Here is an 8,758-nt window from a genome sequence, read left to right as displayed (position 1 = left end):
GAGGTGTGGAGGGGGTGAGAGGATTCAAACAGATACAGAGCGGGGAGCAGAACAGGCAGATTGACCAAAGTACACTGATGAGGGGAGCAGCGGGCAAGTCAGGAGAGGTCTGCTGCGCCATGTGGGTAGCTCCCTGGCCTGCCGGGGATAGAACTTGTGCTGCTGAGGCTGCGGACAGCTTCATAGTTTGCGTCTTAACCCCTTGTGCCACCAGGGAGGCCTGGAAGTTTGCCTTTTTACAGCATTTTCATTCACCTCAGCCAGAGCTGAGCAGCAAATCTCCATGTGGTCCAAAGATTCACAATGTTTTATGCCTGATGTCTTCTGTCTCTCATTCTGCCATTTGTCTGGCCCACCTCCATCACGCTACCTTATTATCTATTTGCATATTATATATAATACAAGTTATTACATACAATAATTATATATTTGCACCATCTGTTTTATATAATACATATTATGATCTATACTAATTCTTTAATTGTATGATTTAATATACATGTATGATTGATTTCTATCTTGTATTATGTGGCTTTATATATAAACGTATAAACTTTATAATTGTCAATATACCACTTTATAGACTATATGTGTATATAATAATATGCACATATATCTAAATGACATGGCACACAGTAGGGACTTTTCAGTCTACATTATAGAACGAACAGTCAGATACTTTTATACTTTTTTTATACTTTTATAGAAATAAAATGGGAAATTTTAACAAACTATTTAAACTATTTTTAATAGATTTCCTTCACAGCAGAAATATTTTGGGGGCCTCCCCGGTGGCGCAGCGGTTGAGCGCTGGGTTGCGAAGCTGCCCGCAGCCTCTGCAGCGCCGGTTCGATTCCCGGCTGCTCCCTGGCCACCATAGGAGGGTCCCACATGGCGCGCAGACCTCTCCTGCCGCCCGCTGCTCCCCTCAGCAGTGTACTTCGGTCCTTCTGCCTGCTCTGCTCCCCTCTCTGGCTCTGGTGAATTCTCTCACCCTCCCGCGCTTCTGACTGTACCCAGTGCATGTATAAACGAAACAAATGAACAAAACAAGCAAATAAATAAAAAACATGCCTCTATAAAAAAAGAAAAAAAAGAAAAAAAAATATTTTGTGGCCTCCCACTACCTGCAGGGTAGAAGCCCCCCTTTTTTTAAAGATTTATTTATTTATGCATACAAGAACTGGGGTACAGGCCAGAGGTGTGGGGGGGTGAGAGGATTCCCCAGAGACAGAGTGGGGAACAGAACAGGCAGGCTGACTGAAACACACTGCTGAGGGGAGCAAGTAGGGAGATAGGAGAGGTCTGCTCCGTCATGTGGGTCACCTCCCTGGCTGGCCAGGGATCAAACTCATGCTGCAGAGGCTGTGGATAGCTTCATAGTGCTGTGCTTACCCCTTGCACCAGGGAGGCCCAAGCCCCTTTCTCTTTGCTTTCTTGCATTTGCACTTTAGCATCTTCTAGAAGGCTGAGCCATTGTGCCGCAGGTGTCCCGCTCCACCGGCCATGCGCCCTGCGCCCCCTCCGCCCACCCTCTCTGTATCTGACGCTGTGCTCATCACCACGTGTGGCTGCAGCATCTGCACAGGCGTTCTGTTTGCAAAGCAACCCCATGGCAGCACCGAGAGTAAGGCCCAAGGTAACCCCCCAGCCAGGCCCGATGTCAGGACGTCGGGCCCCCTGTGTCCCTGGGCTACTCAAAGGCCATGGTGGTTACCAGTGTCATCATCTGGGCTGAGGAGGTCCTCACAACTCCTGCTTTCCGGGCAGTGAGGGCATTGCAGATGCTCTCTGAGCCACACTTGGTAAGGACGTGAGCCCCATCCCCACCACCCAATCAGGCTTGTACAAGATGCCCCAGGCAAGCAGCAGGGCTGTGGGTCACCTGCCATTGCCAGTTTGCTCACTGGCGCCATCTGTGGGCGAGAGATGGACTCAGGCCCCAGAGTCCCTAAATGATCAGAACCACGGTTTGGACCAAGGAAGGCCTGAGGGAAGATCCAGGGGTGAGGTGTGCTGGCATCGGGACTGGCAGGAAGGGAGGGCAGCCATGACAGGGTCTCCCTGGGGATCGCCGTGCTCATGCCAGACCCCGTCCTGTCCAGCCTCTGAGACAGGTCTCAGGGGCAGGCTCCCTCTCCTGAGGTGGGCAGAAGGAACAACTGGAGGCAGGTGAGCGGGAGCCGTCACAGAAGCAGAACAGGTTTGAGATGGACGAGAGCCTGGGAGGACAGGAAACCCTACACCTCACACAGGTGGTCCCAGGCCTCAGGCAGGGCACTCCGCACCCCGGTCAGGGCAGGGAGTCCCAGGCTTTCAAGGAAACCCCACGTCTTTGTCTGCAGTCCAGTCACCTCTCAGGGCCGGGGACAGGGCCTCAGGGGGGCTGTTGTGTGCTCCGTGGACAGCTGTGACAGGCTGAGCCCAAGGGCGTCCTCACCTCAGCTGATGTGAGTGAGGGAGCATCCTGGGGTGAGCACCCAGCATCCCTACTCCTAACAGTTAAGGGAACAATACTGAGGTGTGGGGACAGCCTGGCTGAAAACTAGCCACGACTTTCCTGTAAACTCATTACCCCAAGTCTTTCCTGCTTCTTCCTCTTCTGAGGACAGAGGGACTTTTTGTCCTAAAAATGGAACTTTTTGTCCTAAAAATGGAAATGTTGCCAGCCCCAGGGGAGAGTTGAGTGTTTTGTTTTTAAAAGCCTAGGCTCATAAAATTATAATAGCAGGAGGTTTGGGAGAGAGGAAGGCTCCATGGACTGAGTCCAAAGAAAAGGCTAGAATGGAGGTGACTGGGGACAGGTGTTCCTGAGTGCCGGGACCTGCCTCCACAGGGCGGGGAGGTGGCAGGGCCTCAGACTGGGGAAGCGACGAGCAGATATGTCTCAGCACACTGTCCCTGAGAGACCTGACTCTGGGGTCCACCGGGGAGTCCAGACAAAGCCTGTGTTAGTCGGGGGTCTAGAGAAACACAACCATCGAGATGAGTAGGTGATAAGGAGCTGCCTCGCATGGAGAAGTCCCGGATCTGCAGTGGGCCACCTGGAGACAGGAGAGTTGAGACCAATGTCCCAGCTGCCAGCCCCACACGTGAGGGGAGTGGGGAGCAAGCCCTGAAGGAGAGCCCAGACCCAGAGGCTGCACCGTGTCAGGCAGAAGCAGCAGCAAAACAGGGAGCCACGACTCAAGCAGGGGTGTCCTCATTCAGCACACGAGTAAGCCCTGGGCTCCTTGTTTATTGGTTCGGGAGAGGCGCCTGGGAAATGCACCAGCTGGAAGCAACTCTCAGTGACGGTCTCATGTGCCTTTTTTTTTTTTTTTAAAGATTTATTTATTTATGCATACAAGAGCTGAGGTACAGGCCAGAGATGCGGGGGGTGAGAGGATTCACCAGAGACAGAGTGGGGAGCAGAACAGGCAGACTGACTGAAATACACTGCTGAGGGGAGCAGCGGGTGAGACAGGCGAGGTCTGCTGTGCCATGTGGGTAGCTGCCTGGCCGGGGATCGAACTTGTGCTTCAGAGGCTGCGGACAGCTTCATAGGTTGTGTCTTAACCCCTTATGTCACCAGGGAGGCCCTCACATGCCTTCCTAAGTGACGGCAGGGCTGGACCTTCCAGGTCTTGGGAACCTAAAGGTGCCCTTTCTGGTACCTGAATGTTGAGAAGCCCGTTGCTGCCCATGAGGGGCCTTTGGGAGGCAGCGGCAGGACAAGAGGGGTGCAGAATAAGAAGGGAAGAGGACAAGATCGAGCTATGAATAGTTCTTTCTGCAGAGTCACTAGGGCCAGGCAGTGGTGAGGGCTGCGGCTCCCCGTCCCAGAGGCTGAACTTGGACACACACGCGGGCTCTTGTCTGGAAGTCCAGGGAGGTGATCACCAGAGCACCCGCCCAGATTCCTCCCCCTGCAGCCCATGTGGGGATGTTGGAGCCACTGAGACACCACCTCCCCCTCAGCCACAGGGGATCCTGGAAGGGAGGAGGTGAGATCAGGCAGAGCAGGAGCTGGAGCCAGAGAGTCGGCCCAGGCTGCTCACCAAGACCTCAGGGGAGCGGTAACCCCAGGCCCGCACGGGGTGCGGTCTACGGGGGTGGACGGCTTTCCCCGGGGCGTCGTCACCACAGACCAGGGGTCCGCCGCCCGTGATGACCGGGACCGTGGGGGACAGAACTGGGCCAAGCTTCAGGGTGAGGCTGATGACCTCAGCAGCTTCGGGTGGGAGAAGGGTCCAGGGTGTCGGCAGAAGGCCAGGGGCTGAGCGGCCACGGGGTCAGACGGCAGAGGGCGGTGACTCCCGGGCTCCAGCCTCCTGCTCCCCACGGCGAGGGGTCCTGAGACTTCCCAGGCCGGCCCTCTCAACCCACTGGTTCTGGGGGGGCAGTGCTGGCAACCATGGGTTCTTATGACTGGTAGCAAGTAGATGGGGCAGGTTGGGGTTCACATCTCAGGGCCCCCAAGCAGCTGGTGCCTCCATCAGGGAGTACTGGAAAAATCTGCCAGAGTCTTGCATTTGAGACACATTTTCTTTATGTTTTTTTAAGTGCACTGTGACCCTCCCTCTGTCAACAAGATCTGTCAGGTTTGAAAATGAAAGTAATTTGCAGGGAGTCGTCTCTGGGCGTCTGGTGAGTCCTGAGAATCCGTCTGCTGTTAGCCTGTGTCAGTTTTAGAGCCACTGGGGGGAGCTGCCACCGGCGTGGCAGGTGGTATTTGGGGTCACATAAACCACATGTACCTAGTCGTGTGGTTTCCGCTCTCAAGCGTTTCCCTTAATTCCCTTATTAGTGCAGCTAAAACCTGATCCCATCCAACTGGGGAGTGACATTAGCCGAGGCGCGGGACGTTTTCTGAGATCCTGCTCTTCTCTCCATGGCCCTCTGGGTCTGAAAGTGGTGGCCGTGCGGTTCGCCCCGATTGTGTGAAGAGTCACCGCCTTGGTCTCGCCACCCGTGTTCTCCAGCTGTTAACAACCACCCCTGATGAGACTGCAGGTTCCCGCGTAGCGCCGGCTTCCGGGGACAGGCCCGGGCCTCTCCCGCCTCCCTCGCCAGGCTGACTTAATTTGGGGGCCCCCCTATGCCCAAGGGCTCAAGAGCGGAGCTTCTTTGCAGTGGGCTGATTGGGCCCAGAAGGGGAGAAGGTGGCTTCATGCCTACATGGAGGGGGGGGCTCAAGGGCACATATTCGCCCTTCGCTGCTCCTTGATGCCCCCCCCCCCGCCATGGGGCTCCTGTTCACCTGATGGGAGGGACACCCCGAGGGGAGTGGCGGTGCTGGGTGCGTGTCCCCGTGCCAGCTCCACTGCGTTCTCCCCTCCCCTACCCAGCGCCCCGCTGCCCTGCCGGCCCCCATCCAGGTTGTTCCAGGCAGGAGGGATGAGCCGAGGGGAAGGGACATGAATCCACAGGGGAGCGAGGTCGCCCCAGACGTCTGTGCGCACACGGCGTGGAATGAGGTCCCCGTGGGCTGCGTTCGGTGGGATTCGACGGTGGCGCTGCCGGCACAGGCGGATTCTGTTTGGACATGCAGAGCCGGTGACTCAGGAGCCGATCTGCCCGGCGAGGGTGTTTCCACGCCGCCTGGGGTGAGCCGCACGCAGCCCCTGCAGCCCGACCTCCGCGCCGCTGGGCACCCCCCTCCAGGGGGCGGGCGACCACCTGGCACTGCCTTGAGCAGCTCGTGTGTCAGAGCAACAGAGATGAGGGGGCCGGGGTGAGGGGGGCAGGCGTGAGGGGGGCAGGCGTGAGGGGGGCGCTGGCTGAGGAACCAGGAGGCTCCGTGGCAGGGTCCGCACCGCCTCCCCAGCCCCGGCTCCAGCCCCTGACTGCAGGGACCAGGTCAGCCGAAGGCCACGAAGGAAACTCTGGGGAAGCAAGAGGAGGAAGGGAGCCGGCTGCAGGGAGGGGAGAAAAGACGTGTTTGTGGGACGACATCCTGGCTGTCCCCCCAGGACTCTCCTCGAGGGGGAGAAATCACGTCAAGCAGCCCGGACAGTGCACTGCGGGCGTCATTTAGTTCATAAATATTCACAGTCCCTGAGGTGACAACCTCAGAGAGCCCGGGACCGGCGTGGCAGGTGGTATTTGGGGTCACAAGGATGATTTTGTGAGGCCAGAGACGAACGCGGAGCCGCAGTCCGCCGGTGAGGTGCTGGCTGAAGTCGGGGCTGGGTCGGGGAGGACGGCGGGGGCCCCGGGAGGCAGGGGTGCCACGCTTCGGTTGGCGACATGTGAGCTGCAGACGGTGCCCAGGAGCTGGCCGTGCAGAAACCCCTCCCGCCCCTCACCTGCGCGCCCGGGAGCCCTGGAAGAACCAGAATGCCAGCGGGTGACAGCCGCCAGGCCCCGGGTGGGCTGGTTTGCTTCCTCCCTGAGAGTCTGCGGGACGTCGTTTACACCTGACAGTTCTGGGGCCCTTGCAGGCTCACGGGGGCCCCCTCCATCTCCCGCGGCAGCCAGCGTGGGCCAAGGGCGCCTGCCGGAGCCGCTTCCCGCAGCCGGCCGGTGACTTGGAACTGACCTTGGAAGGGATTTCTGCGGCCCTGGGGACTCAGGACATTCCTCAGCCACACAAATGACAAATGAAAAGGGGTTCGGCCTCATTCACAGCTAAAGAACCGCAAGTGGAGATGTCCTGTTCTCACCCAGCAGGTTTGTGAACACTAAGAAGACTGCAGAGGCCGGAGGAGACGCGCACCCTCGCCCTCTGGGACCCCTCACCTCTGGGACTGCGCGCCCAGTTTGAAACGGGCCCACCCTTGCGGCCATTCTTGTCTCATGAGCCTCTTCTGAAGGTATCAGACGTGTGAGTTGTTTATTTATTTATTTATTTATTTATACAAGCACTGGGTACAGTCAGAAGCGCGGGAGGGTGAGAGAATCCACCAGAGCCAGAGCGGGGAGCAGAACAGACAGACTGATGAAGTACACTGCTGAGGGGAGCAGTGGGCGTGGCAGGAGAGGTCTGCACGCCATGTGGGACCCTCACAGGTGGCCGGGGATCAAACCGGCGCTGCAGAGGCTGCGGGCAGCTTCGCAGCCCAGCGCTCAACCGCTGCGCCACCAGGGGAGGCCCCATGTGAGTTTCTTAAAAAGCAGTGTGCAAAGATGGTCCTTAAATTGTCACCGTGCCACCTGCGCGTGACTAAAACCCAGACTCGAGCAGACTGAATGCTGATAATGGAGACCTCTGGGTCATGAAACCCGGGGCCTGCCGCTGTCTACACTGGGTGTTTCTGTGATATCTGAATTTTGTCCCACCGGCATGGATTGCTGTTGTGAGCAAAAGAAAAGGATTTCAAAATGCGGGAAGCTGGCAAGGACTAGAGTGAATATTTGCGTGGCGCTCTTCCTGGCCGGCCAGCATCTGAGAGCCTTGAAGCTTTCGGGTCATTCGCCTGCCTGAAGCCTCCCAGTGTGGAAGTGCTAAACAGAAGGCGCTGCCGGGACTGCGTGGAAGGCCGGCTTCACCCCAGGGCGCCCAAGCCCAGGGAGCGCACCCAGCTCGGACGCGGGCTTTCTACCACCTGCAGGCAGGAAGCTATGTACCAACATGTGGCCAAAAAGGGAATGAGGGATACTCCAGGGTCCCATGAAACCCACAGAACGGAGCAAGCAAGCCTCAGGAGGTGCCGGAAGCAGAGATACTGCAGGGCCCCGAGAAGTAACTTAGGGGTCATCTCTCTGGAGAGAGCTGTCTCTGGTGGTTGCTGTGGCAACTCCTGGCTCTGGGTCTCTCAGATCAAGCTCAGAGGCGAATCTGACTGGAACAGCCGAGTCCATGACAGTGCGGGGCGGGAGTGCAGAGACCCCCCACGGGCGTCTCCGGAGCTGTCCCCACGGCAGCCCTCCGGTCGGGTGGCTTACATCGGTTTGCCGGAGCTGCCGTCACGAAGGATCACGGACGGAATGGCTTCACCAGCAGACACTCACTTGCTCCCTGTTCTGGATGTCGGAAGCCCAGGATGTCCGTGTCACCAGGGCTGCTGAGGAAGAAGCGTGCCAGACCCCTCTGCTCTAGCTGCTCCAGGAGCTTGGGGTCTGGTGACTCACTGCGCTTGAGGTGAAAGTGTTAGGGGGAAAAGGCTGTCCCAAAGCAAATTCCATACAGGCTTTGTGGACTCCACCCCCACCCCAGGTCAAAGCCAAAGACATTGGGAACTCCACATCCCATCACCACCCAAGGGAAGGTGGCTGGCACCTGAGGGTGGGGTAAGCAGCCAGGTGGATACAAAAGGCAGACACGTGGGCTTTGGGGGACCTCATTTTTGGGCTCTCCACCAGCTCGCAGCGTCCGTCCGGCCAGCTCTGAGAGTGACTTTGGGTTTCCAGGTCGTCGGATTGGGTAGGACGCATTAAAGACTTTATTTCCCTATTTTCTCCCTGAGTTGTACCTTTTCCTTATTTCCTTTCCTCTTGTAAATAAACCTTTTATTAGCCTTTTTGTGTGTGTCTGTAGTGGAGTATTCATAAGTCCCTTTAAAGCGCGCGGGTGAGGACCCACAGCCAGGAACCCGTTTAATATCGGGGTTGCTCTATAACAAAAGCTGTAAGACAAGAGTTGGGGAAGGAAATTAGGTTTAATTGGGAGCAGCCTCCTGAGGATGGCAGGTGGTAGAAGATCCCAGTCCAACGACTAGCACCTGGGGGCGCGCCCTGGGCTTGGACGCGCTGGGGTGAAGCCGGACTTCGGGGCAGTGTCCACCGCGCCCTCCGTTTGCAACTTCCACCCTGGGAGGCTGCAGGCCGGTGAAGG

The sequence above is a fragment of the Talpa europaea genome (assembly GCF_964194135.1).
Source record: "Talpa europaea genome assembly, chromosome: 3".
Taxonomy (NCBI): Eukaryota; Metazoa; Chordata; class Mammalia; order Eulipotyphla; family Talpidae; genus Talpa; species Talpa europaea.
The sequence above is the reverse complement of the archived record's forward strand: the minus strand, read 5'-3'. Positions refer to the sequence as shown.